We start from the raw sequence: 26,676 nt of genomic DNA on the forward strand, positions 1-26,676 counted from the left end.
CCGCTTTAGTGGTGCTACAGATGAGACTTGGAATGACATCTATTCACCACAGTGTAGTGGGAGTCCTTTGGTTTGATCACCCATTCTTTCATCTCACATCAAACTCTTTGGAAGGCTGTGAATGTGTGTTCAAGCCACTTTCACAGCACTATGGAACATCCTACAATGTTGTGAAGTGACAGGACAGCGGGGAGAGAGAAGAGTATCCCGGCGAGGGGTGTAGCTATGACTGGGACACATCAGTGGAAACTGATGATGGAGAAAGGGGGTGGGAGCTGGGGACTTAGGAGGTACTCATAGGACGGCAAGGGGGCAGTGGTCAGTTCACAGGAGCCAGAGGAAGGGGACACTTTAAGAAAAACACTGGGGCCCAATTGGATTAGTAGAATGCCTGGCATCTGGTGGGCGGGGCTTCTGTGCTGTGCTCTGGAATTGCCCCCCCCCTCCTGGTGTTCAGTTCAGTTCAGTTAGAGAGACCAACTGCCGTTCTCGCCTCACGATGTTTTAGTTTCTCTCAGACAGTGTGTTATGGTGTTACAGTTTTCTTTATTATTAAAGCTTTGTTTGACATATACGTGAGCCGCTTATGTTGCTGAAAGAAAAGAAACGCTGCTGAAGAAGGGTAGAATATCCTCAAGTTGGGTGAGTTAGGGGATATTCACAGTCTGACAGGAGGATTGATTTTCTTTTAAATCACCCCCACATCACCAGAGCCACAGGGGGCCCCGTCTCTGTGAACACAGCGGGCTCTGAGGTGTCAGGAACAGCAAGAGACTGAAGCAAGCAAGGGAACACAGCCCAGCTCACTGGTCAGGTGGGGCTCATTAGCTCTGGGAGGAGGGCTGTGGCCCCTCAGCTGGATTAGCCTCAGGGCAGGTGAGGGTCACATGCCTTGTCAAGCCCAGATGCTTCATTCAAGATCCAAGGGATGCAGGGCAGAGGCTCTCTGTTTGCTCAGCTTTCCCTGTTGATGGACCCTGGCTTGGGTATTTCAGGAGCTCTAAGGGACTTTGCTTTTCAGGATTGGTTTCCAGGTTCCCTGCCCCTGGCTTGGCTGCAGCAGTGGGAGCCTGGCCTGACTGTTGGACTTTGGACTTGGCTCATTGTATCGAGCCTGGACCGTTTTTCTCAATCTGTTGGAATGCCGAACTGCTCGCTAGCATTCGCCCTTGGGATTGTGTACACCAGCAGGACTTGCTGCCAGGTACACCACGGTTCAAGACATACAGCGCCTGTTGTTAATCGGAAGCTATGTTTTTTTTCCTGTTTTAAACCTCCACACATCCCTTTAAGTGCAGGAGAAGATATTCCCCCTGGGCCCACCAACCTATACATGTTTCAGTGTGACCAAAGAAGGAATTCCAAGTTAAAATTTTGGAGGAATTATGCCTATATTCATGTCAGTTCATGGAAAATATTGTGGAGGCGTGATGGTAAATTCACTTCAAAATTTAAATATGCTTGGATAATATTTTAAATTGCTGGGAGCTTCAATAGCAGTTTTAATCCCTCTTATCTTGTGGCCATTAACCAGTATAAAATGGTATGCAAGTGCCTTTCTGTCCTTCATTCCCCCCCCCCCAAATATTTTGTTCTTTCACTTGCTTAGACAAGAAGCACCTTTCTGCCCTTCATAAATGCCCATTAAGAGCTGGAAAGAGGTGCTTTAAGTGGCACAGTTGAAGCCAGTCTAAATTGTTGTCTTGTGTCCATTTAAGCAGTAAAAGTTGTCTCCCCTTCATTGAAAACAATAGTTACTAAATGAAACAATTTGCTTTTAGAACATTGAATGATAAATTTCTCTTTAAGTTCTTTTTAACTTTCTGCTATTTGTATTGTTTCTAAAGAGCGCCTATTGTTCTACTTACTGTGAATATTTTTTGTTTCCAATATCCTTAAGTGGAGAGAATATGTTACAGCAGCTCAATGGTACAACAGTTTGTGATTTATCCATCAAAGGTATTTATAGAGCAGTAGCCACCATAATGTTTAAGCTTCGCCTCTACTTGCTATCTAGAGACAAACAGATAAATCTTTTGCTGGTAGCAAATTAAATACTCAACCCCTGATGTTCTAGGGGCCTGGAATTCATGCAGCTATTTAAAAGTGAAATTGATTGTAAAATGATTTAGGGCAAAAATTGGAAAATTCTGTAAGATTAGAAAAAATTGGTGTGATAATTATTGATGGGCAGTTTTTTCTGGGTCCCAATTTAGAAGTGGTCACCTAAAACAAGGTCACAGAAGCTATGCTAGATTACAGTTAATATAATCTTTGACTATTGACCATGCTGGTTGGATCTGATGGGAACTGGACACAAACAACTGCTGGAGGATTGCTAGTTCCCCAATTATGGCCTAAAACAAGCCCAGTTCATGCTGCAACCAAATGACCTCATTTTAAATAAACCCCTGATGTTGCCCTTTCTTCTCCTAACATTCTCCTCAACAGACATTAAGCTCTTTTGTGTCCATCCACATTTGTGTCCATGCACACACTTTTTGGACTTTTAAAAATGGTGGTTTGCTTGACTTTTAGGAGACATCTGAAGGCAGCCTGAAGGCACTTTAGGGAAGTTTCTAAGGACTGATGTTTTTATTAGGTTTTTAGATATGTTGTAAGCCACCCAGAGTGGCTGGGGAAACCCAACCAGATGGGCGGGGTATAAATCATCATCATCATCATCATCATCATCATCATCATCATCTGTTTGGTTTCACAGTATAATACTTCCCAGAATCCATGAGTACCAGGGACAGGAAGTGTGCATTGTTGCACGACAGAGCATATGCTTTGTATTTAGATGGTCACATGCTTATTTGACTCAGCACATAATTAATTAATGAAACTCACTTGCAGAAGATGTAGTGAGGGGCACTAGCTTTAGATAGGTCTAAAAGAGGAATGGACAAACATTGTCCTTATCAGTGGCTACTAGTCATGATTGTTTTATGCAGCCTTGTGACTCAGACAGTATGCCGCTGAGCACCAGCTGCTGAGGAGCAATAATGAGAAAGGGCCATTGTTCTCTAGTCTGGACTGTGAGCTTTCCAGACATATCTGGCTTGTCATGTGGGGAAACAGGATGCTGGACAAAACTGGACCATTGGTCTGATCCAACACCAGCAGAAGTTTTTATTTTTGCCAAATTTAATACATATCCCTATAGACCAAGCTGGGTGGTGGTAGAATAAGTGAAGGTGCTCCTCTGCCCAACTCTCCTGGCTAAGGCAGCCTTCTGTTGGCAATACTCAATCAGTGCCAACCTTCTCCTTCTGCCCATCAAATGTGGATAGGCAGGAGGGCCTCTGGCAGGATCCCCACCAGTAGAAGGCCCTGAAACGGCATTCTGAGGGTGGGAAGGGGTTGAAACAACCCAAGATTTGTTGGATTCCAAGCTAGTTTCACTGGCATCATAAGACAGCACGGAGCCCCATCCAGGCTTGATTGCTGTGACATGCATGGCAGGGCTGTGGATACAGTAGTTGCTCTGCTGCTCTGTACAGCATCAGTAAAGCAGCCTAATTCATTAAATTCATAACTAACCTCTCAGCAATTTCATACGTCTGTTAAACAAAGCAAATGTAGCACTTCACGAGAAGTTTCCAAGAAGTCAATAGCAAGTAAAGGTAAAGGGACCCCTGACCATTAGGTCCAGTTGTGGCTGACTCTGGGGTTGCGGTGCTCATCTTGCTTTATTGGCCGAGGGAGCCGGCGTACAGCTTCCGGGTCATGTGGCCAGCATGACTAAGCCGCTTCTGGCGAACCAGAGCAGCGCACGGAAACGCCGTTTACCTTCCCGCCGGAGCGGTACCTATTTATCTACTTGCACTTGACATGCTTTCGAACTGCTAGGTTGGCAGGAGCAGGGACCAAGCAATGGTAGCTCACCCCGTCACGGGGATTTGAACCGCCGACGTTCCGATCGGCAAGTCCTAGGCTCTGTGGTTTAACCCACAGCGCCACCTGCGTCCCTTCAATAGCAAGTAGGGGGTGGAAATCTGTTGCTAGACTACAGCTTCCACCACCCCTGACCATTGACCTAGTTTGTTGGGGCTGATGGGAGTTGTAGTCCAACAACAGATGAGCACCCTCAGGTTTCCCACAGGGAGCAATGTTGTGCAACCAAACCAAATGCAAAAAGCCTGTGCCTAAAAACCAAGCACATAACTCCACTCTTGCAAAAGTTGAACTATAATTGGCAAGCTCTGACAGTGCAATTTTTAAATGCATGCACACAGAGAGAGAGAACTGTGGAAAAGTTGGAGAGAATTATATTACCAGAGGAAATAAGTTGTGAGAACAAATTGGAGCACTATCTTAGGAACGGTGGATTTAATGGAAGTGTAGGAAACCATAAATAGCAAAGATAGCCATAAAGTTCTCTCTTCGTTTCCAGCAAAGAAAAATTAAATAAGAAGAGTGAATAACTTGCCTGTCAAACTTTTAAGGTGTTGGCCTTGGGGTTATTCCAGAAGGAGCCGGAGGCAAGCCTCCAGGAGATGCTGTGAAAGTAGGGCAGCTGCAAAAAATCATGGACAAATGAGGTGTGTGTATGTACATTTACACTTTGCTCTTCTGTTGGCCTTCCTCTTGTATGTTTTTTCCATTTTTAAATCAATCAAAAGCTCACCTCCTCCCATCACAATGGCAAGTGAAAGCTATAGAGAACACTTCTGCGAAAACCGTGGCTTTGTCATTATAATGCCATATTTAAGCAATTTAAGCCCAGGTCCCCCGTTGCGATTTAATTTTTGAATGAAGCTGTGTATGATTCCCAATCATGGTTTTCTGAATGAGCAGAAGGCACCATTTCCTGTAGAAACTGAGCAGTGATCGTGAACCTCGTTACAGCAGGCAAGTTAAGTGTTTGTTGTCCCACTGCTTTGAGCAGAGGAGAAAGAGGGTTTCAACAACCAATTTCCTGTATACTACACGAGTGGAGCAGACTGCTTTGTCATAGGAACAGCTGCCCAGCTAAGTTTTCTCCATGCTGGGGTGCCATTGAGGCGGAGCTTTTGGAGCATTGCAGCAGGCCTGTCCCACTGAATCAGGAGCTGGAATCCTTTCTGAGCCCAAGTAGGGAAGCAGTCTACCCCCACCACAAGGGGCTGCATGTCAGCAGTAGGCTCCGTTCCAGCTATGCAAAGCCAGAGGTTTCTATGGCCTCCCATCTTTCCACCCACTTAAGCAAGAAGCGATATCAAAGTCTGAGGAAGAATTCTAGCCAGCCAAAAGCACATGAGGGCATAGAGTACAGCTGGTGAGGGGTATGACATGGAGAGAGTCTGGTGTGGGGGGTGCCAACTTGAATAAAATACTGAGGCAGCTGATAAGCCCCAACACACACAACTGATCACAAGACACAGCACACTCACACCATTGGAATGGCAATGCCCATCAACTTGGGGGGGGGGTCCCCTCAAACATTTTTTGGCAGGGCGAAGGGACTTTGGCCCCTAGGAGTTGGCTCCTATGGTCTGGTGGGTTGCACTTGAAACGTGGGCTGGAGGTTCCCAACCCTGTCATAAAACCCAAGGGTTATAACTAACTTAAGTTGTATTCCGAGTTGACCTATTGACTCATAATCACAATCTTCTTCTAGTCAGATAGCTGCCTGTGGAAATGTTACTCTAGTCCATCTTCATTCATTTTAACATGCTCTTTTCATATCTAATGAAGTGAAATGTAGGTTACTTGGCTTTTGTAAATAAAAGATGCAGCCAGGATTGTTATCTATACACAGCATTTCCTACAAAGTGAGGCAAGTTCTTAAGAGTAGATGTAGTTATTATAGTTACAGAGTTTGGTAAACCTTTCTCATCTTTTCTTATTACTAATGTATAAAGATAACATCATTTTGCTCAGCTAAGCAGCTTGAATACAACTCAGAGGATGGTGAGATATGATGGTAAGATATCAGATAGGATGGTGATATACAACCATGAAGAGGTATGTGGGAGAGAATAGCTGCTTTTTTGTTCTCATTATATTATAACAAGAAACGTACCTAGTTGTACTTCACAGAGATAAGGAGATGGTTGCTGGAGAAAGGATTTCTGCAGTTCCAGAGCAGGGCTGTACTTGCAAAATGCATTGCTGTCCCAGAAGCTTTGAACCTAACATGATACCCTCGGGATGTTGTGGATTATTCCCATTATCCCTGATTATTGGCCATGCTGCTGGGCATGATGGGAATTCTATAGGCATTCAAAGTCTGGAATAAGGAGTGGGGAATTTGGATTTTTAAAAGAGGGCAGAAATGTAGTTTGCTATTGTAGATTTTCTTGAATTGAACAGCTATGAAGAATAAGCAAAATATGCACCTCCCTTTGTGGTTTGTATACAAGTGTAAACATAAATGTCCATTCCCATTTTATCTTTTTACAGTACATTTATGGCCTGTTTCCATTCTCAAAAAATCATATGCATTCCCTTTGGTTTTAGAAGCATTACCCTAATTATCACAGCTTTCTAAATACTTAGCATAATGGCTTATAGTGATATATACTTTTTTTAAAGTACAGCACAGTGCCTGTTTAACATATAATTCTAAGAAATAATTCTAGTATGCTGCTGCTAATTAAAACTCAGCATCACATACACACTCTGATTATTTTAGTCCTCACTCCAATGTGTGGATTTACTACTTACAATGCAGCTATAATCGACAGAAATGGATGTGTTTACTTACAGGAACGCACATCATTAATAACCCCAAGTAATGTCTTTAGTGTACTTTCACCATTAACTACTGCCATCTGTTGAAAAACAAGGATTCTGTGATTCTCAGTAATCCATTCTAATTTTCTGGCTCTTCCAACTTCATCCAGTTTTCCATAAATTTTAAGCGAGAGGTGTGTAACCCTCATTTTTAAAGTGATGCGCTTGATTTTTCCAGTTTATTTGTTATACGAATGCATTTATATAGCACCCTCTCACAAAATCTCAGGGCAGCGGGCAGTGCACATCAGTGTAAAAAGGTTTTTTAAAAACCCAATTAAAAGCAGTACAGAACAGTACAGAATTAGGTGAACTATATAACCCAACCACATTACAATTCTCAGATGACATCTGAATGTATATGATGTGCCGCTTCTTTGTACTGGTTTTCAGATGAACTCCTCCCCTATATTTTGATCATTTTAAGTCTTTTCATGACCTCACTGTAAAGGAAAGAAAATGCAGGTGTTGATCTAGCCAAAAGATAAGGACTTTAATGTGCCATGTATGTCAGTGGAAAGTTAAGACTGTTGATCTGCCACTTAGACTTTGCATCCTAATTATGCAGACATCTAGAGACCTGGGCAGGTACAAGCAAAGCGGACTGGAAGGTGGGTCCAAACTGTCATACTGTCTTTCTACATATTTTAATGATACCTTTGAAGTGGGGTTGGAGACAGGCACAGACGCAAAAAAAGAGAAAAAGTACAGCTGTGGCAATTGCCTAATTAGCCGCTGGGCAGATGTTGACAGGAAATATAGATTGGGAACTTTGTATTTTGTGATTGTGAGCAGGAGGTGAGGCTGATGAACAGTAAGTAACTGAACTTGATAGGGCCCTTAATGCTTTCTGCTTCAAAAATGTCCAAAGAGATTTTCAAATGGCTTTTGTATTTATTAAGGGTTTCCAGATAATTATTAAGGGACACAAAGGTCAGGATGTTCCAGCTGCCTAACAAAATAATGTAAATGAAAGAGAGGGTCCTGAAATGTAAAATAAAATATTATTGCTAATGCTAATGCTAATAGTACTGCTGCTAAGAATAATCATTAATGAAATAACATCAGTTGCCTACAAGTAGGGTACAAGTAGACCAGGCTGGGAAAGGTACACCTACAGTAGTTGCTTTAACTGGAAAATAAAAGCAGAGTACATTTGTAATGATATTAGGAATTTTATAAGGGGTAGGTAGATACGGCTAATGAGTCCAGCTTAATGTGGCATTTGAAATAGTTGTGCTTCATCAATGTGCCCTAGAGGTTTCTGGTCCTGCCTCATCAACCATTATTATAAGGACTCTACAAAAAACAAGTTTTTTCTTTCTCTCTCCTCAGGGTGGTATGTATGTATCCACAACATTAAGCTCTTGTTTTGGACTTTGTGGAAGGGCTTAAAAACAAGCCACAACTGCTATTGAATGCTATTTCAGGAATAATAAAATTTGTATGCATATTACAATGAATATAAAGAGTTTGTTGGATATTGACAATCCCATGTAAAAGCTGATAATCCCAGCGGAATATTCTGAATGCCCAAATATAGCTCCTCACTTTTTGAACATCTACCAGTGAGCAAGATTACAATCATCATTCAGTAGTGTATCTCTGAGCTGTTGAACATTCAATTCATTTGTCTGGTGTTGACTATCGCATGTGAGTGCTGACAACACTCATCAGGTTTTAGATGTTTACTGCAGTAAAGACATATAGTGTACTTACACTGAATTGAAGGGCATTCCTAGTTCTTGTGTTGGAATTCCACCCTGGATCTGAATAGTGGCAGATAAGATCTGAGGTCAGTGGTATGCAATTGTACAACATTTTCTTCACCAAAGAGGAATTACTTAGGACTGCAGTCCTATTTCTGTTCACCTGAGAGTAAGCCTCATTAAATTCAATAGGACCTACACATCTTAGTAGACATGTAGAGCAAGGGTAGGTAGCCTTTTGGAGTTAAGGGTTGCATTCATTTGAGGGAGTATGATTGGGGTCAAAGGAAAAAGTGAGGGGGGCAGCCCTTCTTTCTGTTCCCCTATCCATTCTCTTTTTCTTCCCCCATCCCAGTCTATTCACACAAGAACACAACACTCTCCTCTTCATTCATCTAACTATTCATTCTTTCTCAGGAGTTGCACTGAAGGTGGTGGGGGTTGTCTACATGTGATGCATAGGACTGCACTGTCAATGCTGTTTCTTAAGGTGGCCATTTACACATCGCCAAAAAAATATATGAAAATGATCACACACAAAAAAAGACTGACCAAAGAGGACACAGATCTGCATAAATCTTGCATGTACAGATTTACATAATTTTATAATTACAGTAAGGGACACGGGGGTGCTGTGGGTTAAACCACAGAGCCTAGGACTTGCCGATCAGAAGGTCAGCGGTTCGAATCCCCGCAACAGGGTGAGCTCCTGTTGTTTGGTCCCTGCTCCTGCCAACCTAGCATTTCGAAAGCACGTCAAAGTGCAAGTAGATAAATAGGTACCGCTCCGGTGGGAAGGTAAACAGCATTTCTGTGCGCTGCTCTGGTTCGCCAGAAGCAGCTTAGTCATGCTGGCCACATGACCCGGAAGCTGTACGCCGGCTCCCTCGGCCAATAAAGCGAGATGAATGCCGCAACCCCAGAGTCGGCCATGACTGGACCTAATGGTTAGGGGTCCCTTTACTTTTATAATTACAGTACTACACTTTAAAAAGAAAATGCAATACAACTCACATTAGCCGGGAAAGCTGTGACTAAGTGACTTGTCTACCAAATTGTGATGTGTACACAATATAAATTTAAAGCACATTTTGTCCCTCAAAGAATTCTGGGCATTGAAGTTTCTCAAGGGTTGTTGGCAATTGTAATTCTGTGAGGGGTAAAACATAGTGATCAGAATTATTTGAGGGAAAGAATGTGTTTCAAATGTGCTTTAAAGCTACAGTTGTGTGCACAGCCTCACTCTGCTTTCCAAGTGCCATTGATGGGCAATTTCAAAGTCCCTGCTCTACCTTCTAATGGCTTCTTACTTTAAAACTCTTCAAATAAAGCAATGTCTTTGGAAAACTAGGGCAGATGGTCACTCTACCTGTACTTAGAATAAATTGCTTCTAATAGAATATGTATATTAAGTAAGGATTGCAGCCACATTATTCAGAGTGGAATATTTATAATCCCTTTATTAGATAATTCACCATGGCCCTATTTTCATGGACAGATTTCACCCCTATTTAGTTGTTGATTGAACATCCTAGCAAACATTTAATCCTCTCCAGTTCGGTATGACAAAATTCATTTCTTTGAACTGTGCCTCTGAATATATGTTGCCTTTTTTGGATAGGTTTCTCCTGCCCTAGGGAAAACAATAGATCTATAAAGTGAAGCTAAAATTAAACTTTTCTTCCAAACAGACCAGCAGATCTCCAGAAAGTTGTTCATACAGAATGCCCTCCAACCTCTGGAAAGATTGGATATCTCTGTAACTAGAGCACTGCTTTAGCCTATTTAAAGTTTCAAACAGATATGTGGGTATCATCTGAAATGGAGCCTGGGGCTCTGGTGGCTTTTTGTTTTGTTTTCTGGATGCCTCTTGTTATGTGCAAATAAAGTATCCTGCTCACATTTTAGTTAGGAAGGAATAAACAGCACCATCAGAGGAAGGGGGACAATTGAGCACCCAAACAAGGAGAACACTCCCAACTTGCCCCCATTGCTGAATTCCTGTCATTAATGCATACCTGCTCACCTAGAAATATATTTTTTCCCTTTCTGTGTCCCTCTTCACCAAAAGTCACAGAATGATTTACAGCATCAAAAAACATAATAGCCATACAACATAAAAGATTAAACACAATTAGTTCCATACAAGTCATAATAAAAAAGCAACAGCAGTAAAACAATTCCTAAATTACATCAGTCACCCAAAAGCCTGCTGGAAGAGGTGCTCCTTTCCTAAAAGAAAATAATGTGCATCTCATTGGGGGATCATTCCATGTGTCCTGGATCATTCCATGTGTCCTGGACTCTGAGAGATTTCTTAGACCCTTTAAAAGTGATTATCTTCAAGTAAAGCTCTGGCAAAAAAAGTCAGCCTAAATGTGTATTGTTTACATGCAAAGAAATGTGAATTTGGGTCATGGACCTATGCAAGCAGCCTGTTAGGGACCTAGTAGCAGCCTTGCTGTGCAAGTGAAATATCCACTGACTATTTTGAAGGACGTTAAATACCTTTCGTGCCTGGCGTGCTCTGGTCCATAGGGTCACAAAGAGTTGGACATGACTAAACGACTAAACAACAACAAATACCTTTCAGTGTTCTCAGTGAGCACGGGGTGAGCTCACATATTCCTGAACTACTTTCAAATTCCACAGTAAAATTCAAGGCAAAATTGGAGGGAAACCTATGAAAAAAAATTATGGAAACATTAGATTTTTAAAATTTCTTAACGGAGTTTCCACACATCTTTAATCTTAATTAATGCTAGGTAAAAATGTTTTAAAGTTTTAAATTAAATTTAAAAATTTAGACCATCTCAGTATGTTTGTTTGTAATATGGGATGCAGATTTAAATCAGGCATGCCTTTTCAGACACACCATATTTTCAGGATTAGTGGCTAGTGTGAAATGTCATTGGAATTATAGTGATGACTATTCTTGTATGAACCAAGATGAGTTTTAAATGCATGCACATAAGGAATTCTTAGGTTCTTGCAAGCATCTTTTTATTATTATGTGTGAAGAAAACAAATTACCGATGCCCAGAGAAGTGCTTTAATAGCCATCTTTCTGCTCTGAGTGAAAGAAACAGAGGGAGTTTCATTCTTCCTTTGTTCTAAGTTAATATCCAATATTCTTCTCAACCTGAGGTGGGGGACAGAGATGCCAGAACAAATATAAAAGGTTCATTTCATTTAATGGGCTTAGATGCCTAATGTTAATGATTTCCATGCAACAAATCTCAGTGGATAGCTTTAAGTAATCCCTGGTTTTACAAGACATATCTTGCAATTACCCTGAACCTTTTGTGAGAATCGTAGAAAATTTGAGTGCCGCAATGAAGCAGCTAACATCTGTGGTTTCCTATAGAGTTGTGAGGTTAAAATCAATTAGCGATAACCAGGACTCCTTGCAACGGCCTTTCATGCAGAACAAACGTGCTGGAATTTGAAATGAAAAATGTAATCACTCTGAAAAGCATCCACAATGTGCCCCCCCTTCATTTATCTTGACATGCCCCCACATTGCTAACATGATTTTCAATCTGCCAGAGCATTAGCAGCTCTCAGTCAAATATATATTCCGTCTTTTAAACGAATCTCTGTTAACGCACTGTGATCGAGTAATTTTGCTTTTCTGCTTCATGTTTCCCTATGTCTCTGCCTCCAGTAGAAACACCTGAGCCTTAAGCGATACAAATCAAAGAACAGTATCAGCTGGTTTTGTGGCAAGAGAGGACTGAGTCTAGAGGGGGTTTCCCCCCTCCCATATGTATTAAAGTAATAACACATGCCCATAAGCATTTTGTTCAGCTTTTGTCTGTTGTTGTTGTTTAGTTGTTAAGTCGTGTCCGACTCTTTGTGACCCCATGGACCAGAGCACACCAGGCACTCCTGTCTTCCACTGCCTCCCGCAGTTTGGTCAAACTCATGTTAGTAGCTTCAGGAATTCAGGGAGAAGAAAGGAGAGCTCTCGTCCCAATAAGGGAGCCAAACATCCATCATAAATGGGATGGTGACCTTCTCCTCTCATAACAACCAACTTAAAAACAGCTTTATGAGCATTATCTAGGTGATATGACCCACTATCAAATGAGGCTTTGAAAGATACGCAACAAAGAAGCACAAAGAGAACAGGAATCCTTACTGGGGAGAGATAGCCACCCCTTGTACTTTGGGGGAAGACATATAGAAGTGCATAATTTGAGCTGCTGCCACCCGATGGAGAGCTTTTTTTATCTCCTTTGGGTGCCTAGAGTTGTAAAAGATTAAAGAAGTGACAGGAATTAAAACTGAAGTGAGAAAACAGGGCCTCCTCAATTTCAATGCTATTTTCAAGTCTAAAATAAGACACTGGGATAGGGGCAAAATTTCTTTTTTTTAATAAATCTTTATTAAAGTTTTACACAACAAAACAAACATCACAATCAGGAAAAACAAAAAGGAAAAACTATTAAAAACAGCACAGTTTAAAAATAATATAAAGTCAAAAAGAAGAGATAATAAAAAGAGAAAAGACAAAAAAACAAAGATAAGATTATTTCTTACTTACTATCTTTATAACCCTCTTTCCTGACTTCCTCACATCTCCCTTTTCTGTGTTCCCCTTTACACAATCAAATTCAGCAATTCCCTACCCTCTTTCCAATCTTATTCAATATTATACATTTCAACCTATTATGTCTTTGGTTTCCTTTCCTTTTAAAACCGTTTATCACGTGTTCTTTATAACTTAATCCTTTATATCATTTGTTTAGTCTCGACATAATAATACTCTGGTCTTACCCCTATTTTCTTCAAAACATTTTTACATATTTCTTTTTACCATGTCACTGATGCCCTATTCTCTTTGTATCCAACATCATTTTAACATTCAAACATTTTACACTGTTTTTGGAGATATTCCTTAAACTTCTTCCAGTCCTCTTCCACCGACTCTTCTCCCAGGTCTCGGATTCTGCCAGTCATTTCTGCCAGTTCCATATAGTCAATCACTTGCATCTGCCATTCTTCCAGGGTGGGCAAATCTTGTGTCTTCCAGTACTTTGCGATGAGTATTCTTGCTGCAGTTGTTGCATACATAAAGAATCTGGGATGCAAGTAAAGCGGTCATGAGGGGGTTTCTGATACAACAGAATGCTATAAAAAAGAGAACCCAAAATGAGAAAAAAGATAAAATTTTGGAGAAAATAAAAGAAGGAGAGAAAAAATTAAGATCGAAACCAAAGTCACAGGAGATTCTGAGAGAAATTAAATTATATCAAGTACAATATTTGAAATTGATAAATCAGGAAATTGAGTGGAAAATTAAACAAATGAGACAAAAGACTTTTGAATCAGCAAATAAATGTGGGAAACTGCTAGCGTGGCAGTTGAAAAAAAGGCAGAAGCTGAACACGGTTACAAACCTTGAGGTGGAAAGAAAAAACATCCAGAATCCTGTGGAGATCAGAAAGTGCTTCCAGAGATACTTCAAACAACTCTATACTCAGGGGCCACAGAATGAGACTGAGATAGACCAATTTTTAAGAATTAATGGATTACAAAAAATATCTCAAGAAAATAAGACAATATTGAACTATAAAATAACAGAACAGGAGATTGAAGGTGCCATTCAAAATATGCAATTAGGCAAGTCTCCAGGACCGCACGGATTAACCTCCAAGTATTATAAGACTTTGAAAGACTATTTGATTCAACCATTAAAGGAGGTGTGCAACGAGATTCTGGAGGGAAAGAAGGCGCCGGAGTCGTGGAAAGAAGCTTTCATCACATTAATACCAAAATCTGAATTTGAAAAGACACAACTCAAGAACTACCGTCCCATATCCCTTTTAAATGTGGATTACAAAATCTTTGCAGATATTTTAGCAAATAGATTAAAAAGAGTTTTAAATGAAGTGATACATAAAGATCAGGCAGGCTTTCTTCCAGGCAGACATCTTTCTGATAATACAAGGAACATTATTGACATTTTGGAGTTACTGCAAATGAATATTAATACAAAAGCAGTTTTAATTTTTATTGATGCGGAGAAGGCCTTTGACAATATTTCTTGGAATTTTATGAAGAAAAATCTTAAGGGAATGGGAGTGCGACGGGGGTTTGAAAATGGCATAGAAGCAATTTATTCAGAACAAAAAGCTAAACTGATAGTTAACAATGTGGTGTCAGAAGAGTTTAGAATAGAAAAAGGAACACGACAGGGATGCCCTATCTCTCTATTGTTATTTATTTCGGTCCTGGAGGTGCTCTTGAACATGATTAGAAGGGACCGGTTGATCCAGGGAATTAAGGTCGGAGCTAAACAATATAAACTTAAGGCTTTTGCAGATGACTTGGTTTTGACATTACAGGAGCCAGAATCTAGTACGAAAAGGGTGTTAGAATTGATTCAAGAATTTGGTCATGTGGCAGGATTTAAACTGAATAAGCAAAAAACCAAGGTTTTAGAGAAAAATTTGACAACAATGGAAAAAGAAAGGTTTCAGAAGGAGACAGACCTATCTGTGGTGAAATACTTAGGGATTAACATGACGGCTAAAAATTTGAATTTATTTAAAGATAATTATGAGAAATGTTGGATAGAAGTTAAGAAAGATCTAGAAATTTGGTCAAAATTGAAGCTTTCCTTGTTGGGTCGGATTGCTGCCAAAAACATTGTTTTTGTTTCAAACTTTACAGATTGTGGACAAGATGGATTGTTTCAAGAGGTGGCAAAGAGATATTTCTAAATTTGTCTGGCAGGGCAAAAAGCCCAGAATAAAATTTAAAATATTGACCGACGCTAAAGAAAGAGGGGGGTTTGCCCTGCCAGACATGAAGTTGTACTATGAATCAGCAGCATTCTGCTGGTTGAAAGATTGGCTACTTCTTGAGAACACTGACATTTTGGACTTGGAAGGGTTCAATAACGCTTTTGGGTGGCATGCATATTTGTGGTACGACAAGGTAAAAGCTAATAGAGCATTCAAAAACCATATTGTCAGGAAAGCTGTGTTTAATGTCTGGACAAGATATAAAGACCTATTGGAAAACAAGACCCCAAGGTGGCTATCACCTATGGAGGCTAAGGCTTTGAAAAAACTCAATATGGAGGCCAAGTGGCCAAAATATTGGGAGATACTAGAGCAGGATCGAGACACATTGAGATTGCAGAGTTTTGAGAAATTAAAAGATAAAGTGCGAGATTGGTTACACTACCATCAAATTAGAGAGGCCTTTAACTTGGATAAAAAAAATAGGCTTCCAGGTGGAAAAATCGAAATTAGAAACAGAATTGTTAGAACCTAAAACTAAGATACTTTCGAGAATGTACAATTTGCTGCTTAAATGGAATACTCAGGATGAAACAGTTAAATCAGCTATGATTAAATGGGCACAGGACATTGGTCATAACATTATGTTTGCTGACTGGGAAAAGTTGTGGACCACTGATATGAAGTTTACGGCATGTAATGCCTTAAGAGAGAATATTATGAAAATGATTTACAGGTGGTACATGACCCCAGTCAAGCTTGCAGAAATTTATCACCTGCCTGACAACAAATGCTGGAAATGTAAAGAAACTGAGGGAACATTTTTTCACCTTTGGTGGACATGCCCAAAGGTTAAGGCCTTCTGGGAAATGATCTATAATGAACTAAAAAAGGTATTTAAGCTTACCTTTCCTAAGAAACCAGAGGCCTTCCTTTTGGGCATTGTCGGCCAATTGGTGCCAAAGAAAGACAGACAGACAGAACAAAATTTCAATTCACAGAGGGTAAAACGAAACCTTGGACTGGGTCCAAGGAACAACCCCAGTTTTAGGACTCACTAGAGTAACCCAAGAGCTAAAAAAAACCAGTATATCCTTATGTCTGCTTATTTTATTTTACATTACATTTTCATTAGGAGTTCTCTCAAGAGTCCATGCAATTTCATGTGCCACCACAGCAGAGGCACTTTTAGACATTTACAGCTTGTGCTTCTTAATGTCCTTTTTAATGCTGTGGGTGTCCTTGGAATGCAGAAAACTATGCTAGAAAGATCTAGAAAGATGACAAGGCTGCTATAGGCATCACATGATGACTAAGAGGTTATCTCACACCCAGTAACTATTAAGCAAGTGTCACTCCAGTTAAGCACTTAGAGGACAGAAGTGGACACACCATATTTAGTGTGTCATTTTAAAAGGGGCATTGTCTTTATCAAAGGCATTTATTGCTGCATAGAGGTTACCTACTGTCAAAGATACATATGTTCACTATTTTAAAAAATGCCAAATAACATTAAGCCTGAGAGTCAAATTTACAAAAGGAGAGCAGGCTGAGCTTGTCACTCAAAATTTTGCAAACCCTTTTGAAGTGCACTCTCTACAATTTTAGCAGTGATTTTCTTACCTCTATTAATAAGTTGCTTTTCAACTTTACAGTTGCAAAACTGAACAGAGCAGCAGAGCATCACCTGAACAACTAAATTGCATGCATAAATGCTGGTGATAGCATTAGTACAGAACTAAACTGTCTTTTGAAGTTAGATGCATTAAATTGCTTCTGAAAAACTGGAAACCAGCACATTTTACACACACAAAATGTGGCAGCAGGAGGTGGGTAGGAACAAGGCTTCCCGAAACAAAGACTGAAAAAGCAATTACATCTTACAAATATTTTTATGAAAAGGGAGTCGAAGCAGGCTAGAAACTTTAAACAACAAAACAGCACTGTTGTAATAATGACTGACACCAACAGAGTAAGATTAATAAGGAATTTGTTTTAAAAGAACCTATATGCGACTTCAAAATCGATTAATATCAAATAGTTGAGTATTAGGGACGCGGGTGGCGCTGTGGGTTAAACTACAGAGCCTAGGACTTGCCGATCAGAAGGTTGGCGGTTTGAATCCCTGTGATGGGGTGAGCTCCCGTTGCTCGGTCCCTGCTCTTGCCAACCTAGCAGTTCGAAAGCACGTCAGAATGCAAGTAAATAAATAGGTACTGCTCCGGCGGGAAGGTAAACAGTGTTTCTGTGCACTGCTCTGGTTCGCCAGAAGCAGCTTAGTCATGCTGGCCACATGACCCAGAAGCTGTACACCGTCTCCCTCGGCCAATAAAGCGAGATGAGCGCTGCAACCCTAGAGTCGGTCACGACTGGACCTAATGGTCAGGGGTCCCTTTACCTTTACTAGTTGAGTATTTGGCTAAGACTAATCACCCCAGTTTTCAAAAGCTTATAGGTAACATTTGAAATCTAGTCTATTGTTTAAAAACCCAGATTACATGAGAAGCCTAACAAATATGCTGCAGGAGAGCTGCTTTGTTAGCTCTGAATAGCAGAAATAGTTCACCAGCAGTAAAATGAAATATACCATCAGACACATTATAGTATACTGTAATGTGGGTGAGGACAATCCGAAGTAAAAACCGCAGTTCTGACATATTGTTTAAATTAAAACAATGGATGCTGGTGGCAGTCCTATAACCACTTACTCAATGGGGTTTCTTTCTATGTTGATATGGATTGCATTGCATTGAAAGTGTATATTTAATAAAAACATATTTCACAAAAAAGTTGAAAATACCAATCTTAAGTACAACACCAAAAAAGGCAATGGACTTACCAGCATTTCTCATCATAGATATAAAATTAAGATTTCTAATTGTCGGTATCCATTAAAAAGTTTCATTCATTATGAGACGACTTCCACTTTGCATAAAAATTCATGTTCCTTTAAGAAGTTTTGTGCCCTTGGAATGTCCCATTTCTCATGCTTCCTTCAAAGCTACTAACAGGTTTCTGGTAAAGATGATGTGAGACTGAGAGCAGAGCTGACAGTTCTATTAGCTGCAGAAACAGGACAGGTCAATAAAGGGATCTCACACCTAAGGATAATGAGCTCAGCTTCTGAGCAGTGTCCCAATTCTTGTAGGAATAGCTCTGACATGACAGACTAGTTGCAGCTGCAGATAGAAGCATACCCTGACCAATAGTCATTAGAATTCTGAAGTTTAGGCTGAAGTTAGAACCACACGCTGCATGACCGTTAGACTGCATTTGTGTAAAATGTTATTCCTAATGAATGTTTGCCTTCTGAATATTTTTTACAAAGCCAGCTTCCCTTCCATTTCATATTGTCTCTTATTCACCCTCGCTTCATAGTGTGTGTGTTCTCATACAGGTTCTTTTTGCCTTTAAACAATCAACAACCTCAGTGATAAGCCTTGGACAACTTCAATTTCACCAAAAATATATTGCAAGCATGGGCTATGAGGGAGACTGTGAGAGACCCTGCAAAAAAAAATAATAATAAAAAATCATGTTTGCAGTTCTGACATAAGACTTGTGATTTTCTTGCTGCTCTGTCAGTTCCATTCCTAAAATTTGAGATGCTTCAAAAAGGAGTGTGGGCTTTTGAAGAGAGTCTCATGCACATTGATAGACAGCAGCTGGCACTACTGTCAGTCTGACTGGCCTTCATGCAGAAGAAATAACAGGTATACGATGACATTCTTCTGAACCAATACAACCGAAAATGAAAAGTTTATATTGTTGCTGGGAACATAAATACATAGAGTTTGGTGGTAACAGGATGCTTGCTGAGTAATATTGCGCAGGTGACTGGAAACTGCATTATTGGTGGAAATGAACATGTGGTCCTCCAGATGTTGTTGGAATCCAGCTGAGGTGGATTTATTTATTTTTTTAAAGAATATTTATTGAGATTTTACAAGAGACATAAAACAAAAAACAGACACAAAAGAAAAAAATACATCAAAAAAGATAATAAAAAAAACATAGAAAAGAAAAAATCCAATTTTTAACATCATAGTTAATTAACCCTCTTTCTCGACTCCCTCACATCTCCCTTTTTTGTGTCCCCCTTTACTCAATCAGATTCAGCAAATCCTTACCCTCTTCCAGTCTCATTAAAGATTATATAGTTCAACCTATTCTGTCACCAATCATTCTTCTCTTTTTAATTTGAATCTTAGCTATTCCTTAAAACTTAATCGCTTGTGCCATATTGTTTAAATTTGACATAATATATCTCTAGTCTTTAGCCCTTTTTTGCATACTCTTTTTAACTTTGTCACTAATGCCATATTATTTTTATATCCAACATCATTTTAACATTCATAAATTTTGCAGTATTTCTGCAAATAGTCTTTGAACTTCTTCCAGTCCTCTTCCACCGACTCTTCTCCCAGGTCTCGAATTCTGCCAGTCATTTCTGCCATCTCCATATAGTCTATCACTTGTATCTGCCATTCTTCCAAGGTGGGCAAATCTTGTGTCTTCCAGTGCTTTGCGATGAGTATTCTTGCTGCTGTTGTTGCATACATAAAAAACGTTCTGTCTTTCTTTGACACCAATTGGCCGACCATGCCCAAGAGAAAAGCCTCTGGTTTCTTAAGGAGGGTATATTTAAATACCTTTTTCAGTTCATTATAGATCATTTCCCAGAAAGCCTTAATCTTTGGGCACGTCCACCAAAGGTGAAAAAATGTTCCCTCAGTTTCTTTACATTTCCAGCATTTGTTGTCAGGCAGGTGATAAATTTCTGCAAGCTTGACTGGGGTCATGTACCACCTGTAAATCATTTTCATAATATTCTCTCTTAAGGCATTACATGCCGTAAATTTCATACCGGTGGTCCACAACTTTTCCCAGTCAGCAAACATAATGTTATGACCAATATCTTGTGCCCATTTAATCATAGCTGATTTAACCGTTTCATCCTGTGTATTCCATTTTAACAGCAAGTTATACATTCTTGATAATATCTTAATTTTAGGTTCTAACAGTTCTGTTTCCAATTTTGATTTTTCCACCCGGAAGCCCATTTTTTAATCCAAATTATAGGCCTCTCTAATTTGATGATAATGAAACCAATCTCGCACTTTGTCTTTTAGTTTCTCAAAACTCTGCAATTTCAATTTATCTCCTTCTTGTTCTAATATCTCCCAATATTTCGGCCATTTGGCCTCCATATTGAGTCTTTTTAAAGCCTTTGCTTCCATAGGTGACAACCACCTTGGGGTCTTATTTTCCAATAAATCTTTGTATCTTGTCCAGACATTAAACAGTGCTTTCCTGACAATGTGGTTTTTAAATGCTTTATGAGCTTTAACCTTGTCGTACCACAGATATGCATGCCACCCAAAGACATTGTTAAAACCTTCTAAATCCAAAATGTCAGTGTTCTCAAGAAGCAGCCAGTCTTTCAACCAGCAAAATGCTGCTGATTCATAGTAGAGTTTAATGTCCGGCAGGGCAAACCCACCTCTTTCCTTTGCCAGCTGAGGTGGATTTAGTTGAGTGTGAGCGGTTCAGTCACACTGGGATGTGGCGCCTCAGGGGCGCTGCAGGGGATGCCACAACTATTATTTAGAATGGAGTGTGAGGGGTCAAGGGGCACCAAATTTGAGTGTTGCTGCTGAAATTTACACATGTATTTACAGAAACACTAACTCAGGGGATTTAGCGGTGAAACTCTGGAGATCTTTGCAGGAGTCGGTTGTTTGCCACAGATGTTCTTGCAATGGACATGATTGCCTAGTTGTGTTAGGGAATTTCGCAATGACCACACAGGTTACCCCAGCCCGTTTACTGATTTCCACTTCAGCCCCTTTCCTATGTTGTTTTCCCTGTGCAATATTTAATATTGTAAGGTGCTTGGGTTGGGAGCCTGTAAAGCATATACAGTGGTACTTCAGGTTAAAAACTTAATTCGTTCTGGAGGTCCATTCTTAATCTGAAACTGTTCTTAACCTGAGGTACCACTTTAGCTAATGGAGCCTCCTGCTGCCGCCGCACCGCACGATTTCTGTTCTCATCCTGAAGCAAAGTTCTTAACCCGAGGTACTATTTCTGGGTTAGCGGAGTCTGTAGCCTGAAGCATCTTTAACCTGAAGCGTCTGTAACCCGAGGTACCACTGTACAATGATCAATTTTGGGGTGCAAGGACTTAAGTTGCTTGAATGTTAATCTCTTACTCTCATGTTTTTTTAAGCAAAATGGGTGGCTTTAAGGAGCACTACAGCATTGTAAAAATGGAGTTTCCTGCATTCTTCATGAATGAAAAACATTGCAATGGAAATACCCCTTTTAAGTGCTTAGTTTATATCTTTAAATGCTGCTTTGGGTGAAGAAAACCCCACATATAATTGATTTAAATAGATAACTAGACTTGCTTATTTTATTTCAAATGTTTATATGCCAGCTGTTTATGCCAACAAGCTTGCATGGTAATAAGATGAAAAAATAATTACAATAAAAGATGGTAAGATTACAAGGGCCTGAAAGGAGTCGCCGTCACTTGTCATCCTGCAATTGTATCACTGACACTAAAAAAAAAGTCTTTCCCCCAAACCTCACCCCGATAGCCCATTTGGGTGTGATCAGATGCCTGTGTGGCAGCCACAGTGGAAATCATGGGTAGGCAAACTAAGGCCCCGGGGGCCAGATCTAGCCCAATCACCTTCTAAATCTGGCCCGCATTTGGTCCAGGAAACAGCGTGTTTTTACATGAGTAAAATGTGTCCTTTTATTTAAAATGTATCTCTGGGTTATTTGTGGGGCATAGGAATTCATTCATTTTTTTCCTCCCAAAATATAGTCCGGCCCCCCACAAGTTCTGAGGGACAGTGGACCGGCCCCCTGCTGAAAAAGTTTGCTGACCCCTGGTGGAAATAGTCTAAACAGCATACTTCTGGAGCAGTATGGATGAGATACTTTTGTGGCAATGGCAACTGATGACAACATTGCAGCTTGAGTATGTAAAGTGCCCTCTTCCTAGTTGTATTATGAAGTAAATCTTCAAAATAAATCCAAAATATTTCAGTTTAGATCAGCAAACAATCCAGATTGTAAATATTCACAGTTATCAACAATGCCTTTGTTTTATAAGTTTATAACTAAGTAAAAACTACTGCCATACAAAAAACAAAACAAGGAATGATTAAAATGATATAGTTTGTTGCATTTATCAGAAATCCTCATAAACCCAAACTCCCAGCTGATAACTGAATTGAGAGATGTGTTAATAGGAGGGAAGTACTGTGTTGCGCACAGTGTGAGCAAATGCTGAGTCATGAATTTCCGAGTCAGAGAAATGCCAGAAAACAGTTTAGATATTAAGGAGATATATGGACTCAATTAGCATGCATAACATCATTTATCATACTGAACCACTGGAGAAAAACTCATGAATACTAGCATTTGAAAGTCGCAACACAAGGACTACATAACATAGTTCTAAAAATGCATTTAGATGCAACTGAATTAAGTGTTTTTGATATAGATTGAGGTGTGTCACCCATGTGATTTCCAGTGAGCACTCTTGAGAGCCAGTTCTCAAGAGCTTTTGTATATTATGTTAAAATATTACACATAGGAAGAGGACTGGTTCAGTTAACGCCCCCCAGTCTTTGAACGTCAGGCATCTGCAATGAATATATAAACAGAAACGTTATTTGTAATAATATAGTAAGGGATTCTAAACACAATTTTTATTTCTGTATTGAAATTAAATAAAGTTTGTGCAGTCATTTCTGCACAAATATTCATGTATTTTCATTGTTTATAAAGGAAATTAATATATGGTAAGGACATTTGATTTTTAATTTTTTAAAAATTTGGAATGTTGCTTCTTGTAGAAGCCTTGCAGAAGCCCTGCATTTTGAACTGAGGATATTGCTTGGCTAAGAGCTTGGCATCTTTACCAGCATTACTGAGAAATTTGTGGCAATTGTTATCTTAAGACACACATAGAATGTGGAAGCTTTACATAAGTGCTGAGGTTCCGTTACAGTTTTGTGGAAACACTTTCAGTTACTCATCAGCCATACCTGAGCTTAGTTTTTGTTGAGTTCTGTTAACACCCCAAACTATTTGCTGTTGGGAGGAATCAAATCACCCAGAATTTGCTCATATGGATTCTCTCCAGCACCTTAGGCAGGAATGCCAAACTGAAATGTTTTATGCAGCTACATTAGCACAGTATCTGCCAAAGAAATAGGTTGGAATAGGCTGGAGTGTATTGGGACATTCTTGTATCAATAAAATCCCATTTTAATTGCTGTCAAGCAGCTGACAGAGAAACTGTGTCAGGAAAAAAGACGACAACCCTAATTTGGCTAGAAATTATCCACAGCTGCAAATATAACCACTGCAGTCCTGTTACATGATGAAGTAACAATCATGGTATTTTAGTGAAGCAAGAAGTATGAAAAGGACATCAATGAAAATAGTTAGAATAATGATTAAAATCCAACTTAGTCAGTGAAAGAAATTAGTACAGTAATAATAAACAAAAACAAGTCAGCCAGAGGCTATGGATATTTTATCAAATACAGTGGTACCTCAGGTTACATACGCTTCAGGTTACAGACTCCGCTAACCCAGAAGTATTACCTTGGGTTAAGAACTTTGCTTCAGGATGAGAACAGAAATTGTGCTCCAGCGGTGCAGCGGCAGCAGGAGGCCCCATTAGCTAAAGTGGTGCTTCAGGGAAAGAACAGTTTCAGGTTGAGAACAGACCTCCAGAACGAATTAAGTTCTTAACCCAAGGTACCACTGTACTGATGTTTAACTTGCACAGTGGAACTTCCATAGAACTGTCCCCTCCTCTCTCTGGCCGTCCCTCCCCCATCTCAAAATCTGTTGTAGCAGTTTCGGAAAGCCTCTGGAACAAGTTTTGGGGGGTGTGGGGAGAGGCAGCCCCATTGTGCAAGCAGATCACCACTCAAATACCATTAGATACAACTGTACACTAGATCCCTTGCAGAGGTCTGGCAAAAAGGGAAGGTCTTAAGACTTACCTGATCACCAGACACTAATTTGAGATGTGCACATATGTATGTGTGTGTTTGTGTACCTATATGTATGGTTATTGTCACATTAAACCACACTAGAAGTTGTGACAGGAGGGGCCTCTTTTAAATCAAGGTAATACACTTTTCAGTTTAGTTAGGGGCTAATTATTTGTGCAACTGTAATGCTTTAGTATCCATATATTTGCAAGGGAGGAGGATGGGGAGAAAACCAGAACAACTTTGCCCCACCCGCGTGACCTTCTTGACCCTACTCATATGGAATTTTTGATCCTGCCTACCTAACCGCCCCAGCCACAAACTGCCCCACTAGGTCTAGAGCAGGCTTCCTCAACCTCAGCCCTCCAGATGTTTTTGGCCTACAACTCCCATGATCCCTAACTAGCAGGACCAGTGGTCAGGGATGATGGGAATTGTAGTCTCAAAAAAACATCTGGAGGGCTGAGTTTGAGGAAGCCTGGCCTAGAGACTACCAGGAGCTGATGTGTGTGGGAAGGGGGGAGGAGTCTCCTTGGAAGCACATTCTCAGTTGTGGAGCCTGCACCATATATTTACAGACAGAGCCCATACAGGGCCCCCTGAGCAACTTCTAGTAAATCAGGAAAGATCAGGTGGTTCATCGTTTTTGTTTGGACTTCACGCATCCTTTCTGCTTGGCTTAGGGCACCACCACTGTCATGGTTCTTCTGAGAAAACAGCCTGAATTAATAGACTTCCAATAGTGATTGGCCTTGTGATTTTCTGTTATGGCAAATTGGTGGGGGAGGGGTTCTTGTACCTAGCAAATTTCTGCAGTTGCCATCAGTGTAGATTTGACACATCTATAATGCACATCTGATTTGTACCTTATCTCTCCTGCCAGCTCTGAGAAGATATAGAAGTTGGCATGTGTGCAATAGAGTTAAGTGATACTGTGCTGAAAACTGCCAATTTAAAGAGCTTAGCTCCCCACATTACAATACAAATGGGGATAAAAATCTCACATTTCATTTGCATTTTGCTGTGTTTGGGTACCATAATCCCGTTAAATATATATACTGGTATATGTAGCCAGAGGCTTATTGCACAAGGAAACTGATAAATCATAAAATAAACTGTCTTTCTTCTGTCATGAGTCGACAGGTCACCACCTGGAGATCCTGTCTTTTTGTTTTAAGAGCAGTGACAGTCCTAGCCCATTCTTCCTTTTTGAATCCTGTAAAAATTGTCATATGGCATCTGGCATCATTTTTTTTTTGGTTGTGTATTTCTTTAAGATGCTTCTCCATGCACGATCTGTTTAGAACAACAGTCGCACACTATATCACAAACGTAAGTAGCAAAAACAGTAACTTCAGTGTTGGTGCATTCTGAGACTCAAGATTCTCTCTGTACATGGTATTTTAACATTCCTAATGACTTTAGAGTTAAATGCGACTCACCGGTACTCATAGAAGATTATTGCAGGCTGCATTTCTTAATTAGAAAAAGAAATCCCTACGGCTGTGTGCAGATGCTTGAATAATCAGAATTCACAGTTCAATGTACTCCCCCTGTAAAAGACAAATTGGTCTGTTTCAGCCTGAACTCAGGAGTTATCCAGTACTGAATTAACTTTAAAGTTTCTTTCTTTCTTTCTTTCTTTCTTTCTTTCTTTCTTTCTTTCTTTCTTTCTTTCTTTTACTGTCCTTCATCAAAATAATCTCAGGGCAGTTCACAAGATAAAACCACAAGATAAAAGAACAAATAGTCAAAACAGAGACAACAAAACATTACACAAACACATTTAAAAGGCTGAAGGATATTAATCAGCCAAAGATCTGGTTGAAGAGAAATGTTTTGTTTTGCAAATCTGCCCTCCTTTTCAAGATCATATAAAAATTTATCACTGTATTAGTCTGTAGGAATAATACAAAATTTGTAAGGTAATATATTTCATCGGATGAGGATCCAGCTGGTATAGGAATATGGAGTCTTGTGACTGGCACAGATGTGTCTATCACACAGAATAAAAAAGCAGCAAATTCAAGAACATAGAAAATAACAGTAGATATTGCAAATGTCCATATTTTAGTTAGGTGATCTCAAACAGAAAGTATTTAGTGCTTAGAAATGCTTTGCTGACATCAAGGTACACAAGGCTTCTGTGTTTATTGTTGGGTACATATAGGAGTCACTGTCTTATACAGTTGATCCCCTTAGTTCAGCATTCTCTACTATGCTCACTGGCAGAAGCTCTCGAGGGTCTATGAAGGGATTTTATCTGCGCCCTTCAGTATGAGAAGTATGTGCTCCACCACTGAGCTCCAGCTCCCCCCATATAGCCCCATTTGTGTGTATGACATTTTGCAGACTAAACATCAAGATGACATATCCCTTCCACAAGTAATTTATAGTCTAAGGCATAGGTAGTCAACATGGTGCCTTTCATGAATCTTGGCCATGCTGGCTGGAGTT

At 39.9% G+C, this 26,676-nt stretch overlaps 1 long non-coding RNA gene across 6 annotated transcripts in view; it reads left to right on the forward strand.

Moving 5' to 3' along the window:
* The first annotated feature begins 462 nt into the window (after positions 1-462).
* The window catches only part of LOC309339375, a 77,603-nt gene continuing 51,389 nt past the window's right edge, over positions 463-26,676 (forward strand). For 3 of the 6 annotated variants that reach the window (XR_014155258.1, XR_014155260.1, XR_014155261.1), the window contains exons 1-4: positions 463-642; positions 1,061-1,204; positions 1,848-1,959; positions 4,400-4,547. This is a non-coding gene — a long non-coding RNA (uncharacterized lncRNA). Of the gene's footprint in view, positions 643-1,060; positions 1,205-1,847; positions 1,960-4,399; positions 4,548-8,058; positions 8,138-12,102; positions 12,798-26,676 lie in introns of those variants that run through there. The other 3 variants (XR_014155262.1, XR_014155263.1, XR_014155259.1) reach the window with 3 other exon arrangements.

This window comes from Podarcis erhardii, assembly GCF_964252035.2.
Source record: "Podarcis erhardii genome assembly, chromosome: 3".
Lineage (NCBI taxonomy): Eukaryota > Metazoa > Chordata > Lepidosauria > Squamata > Lacertidae > Podarcis > Podarcis erhardii.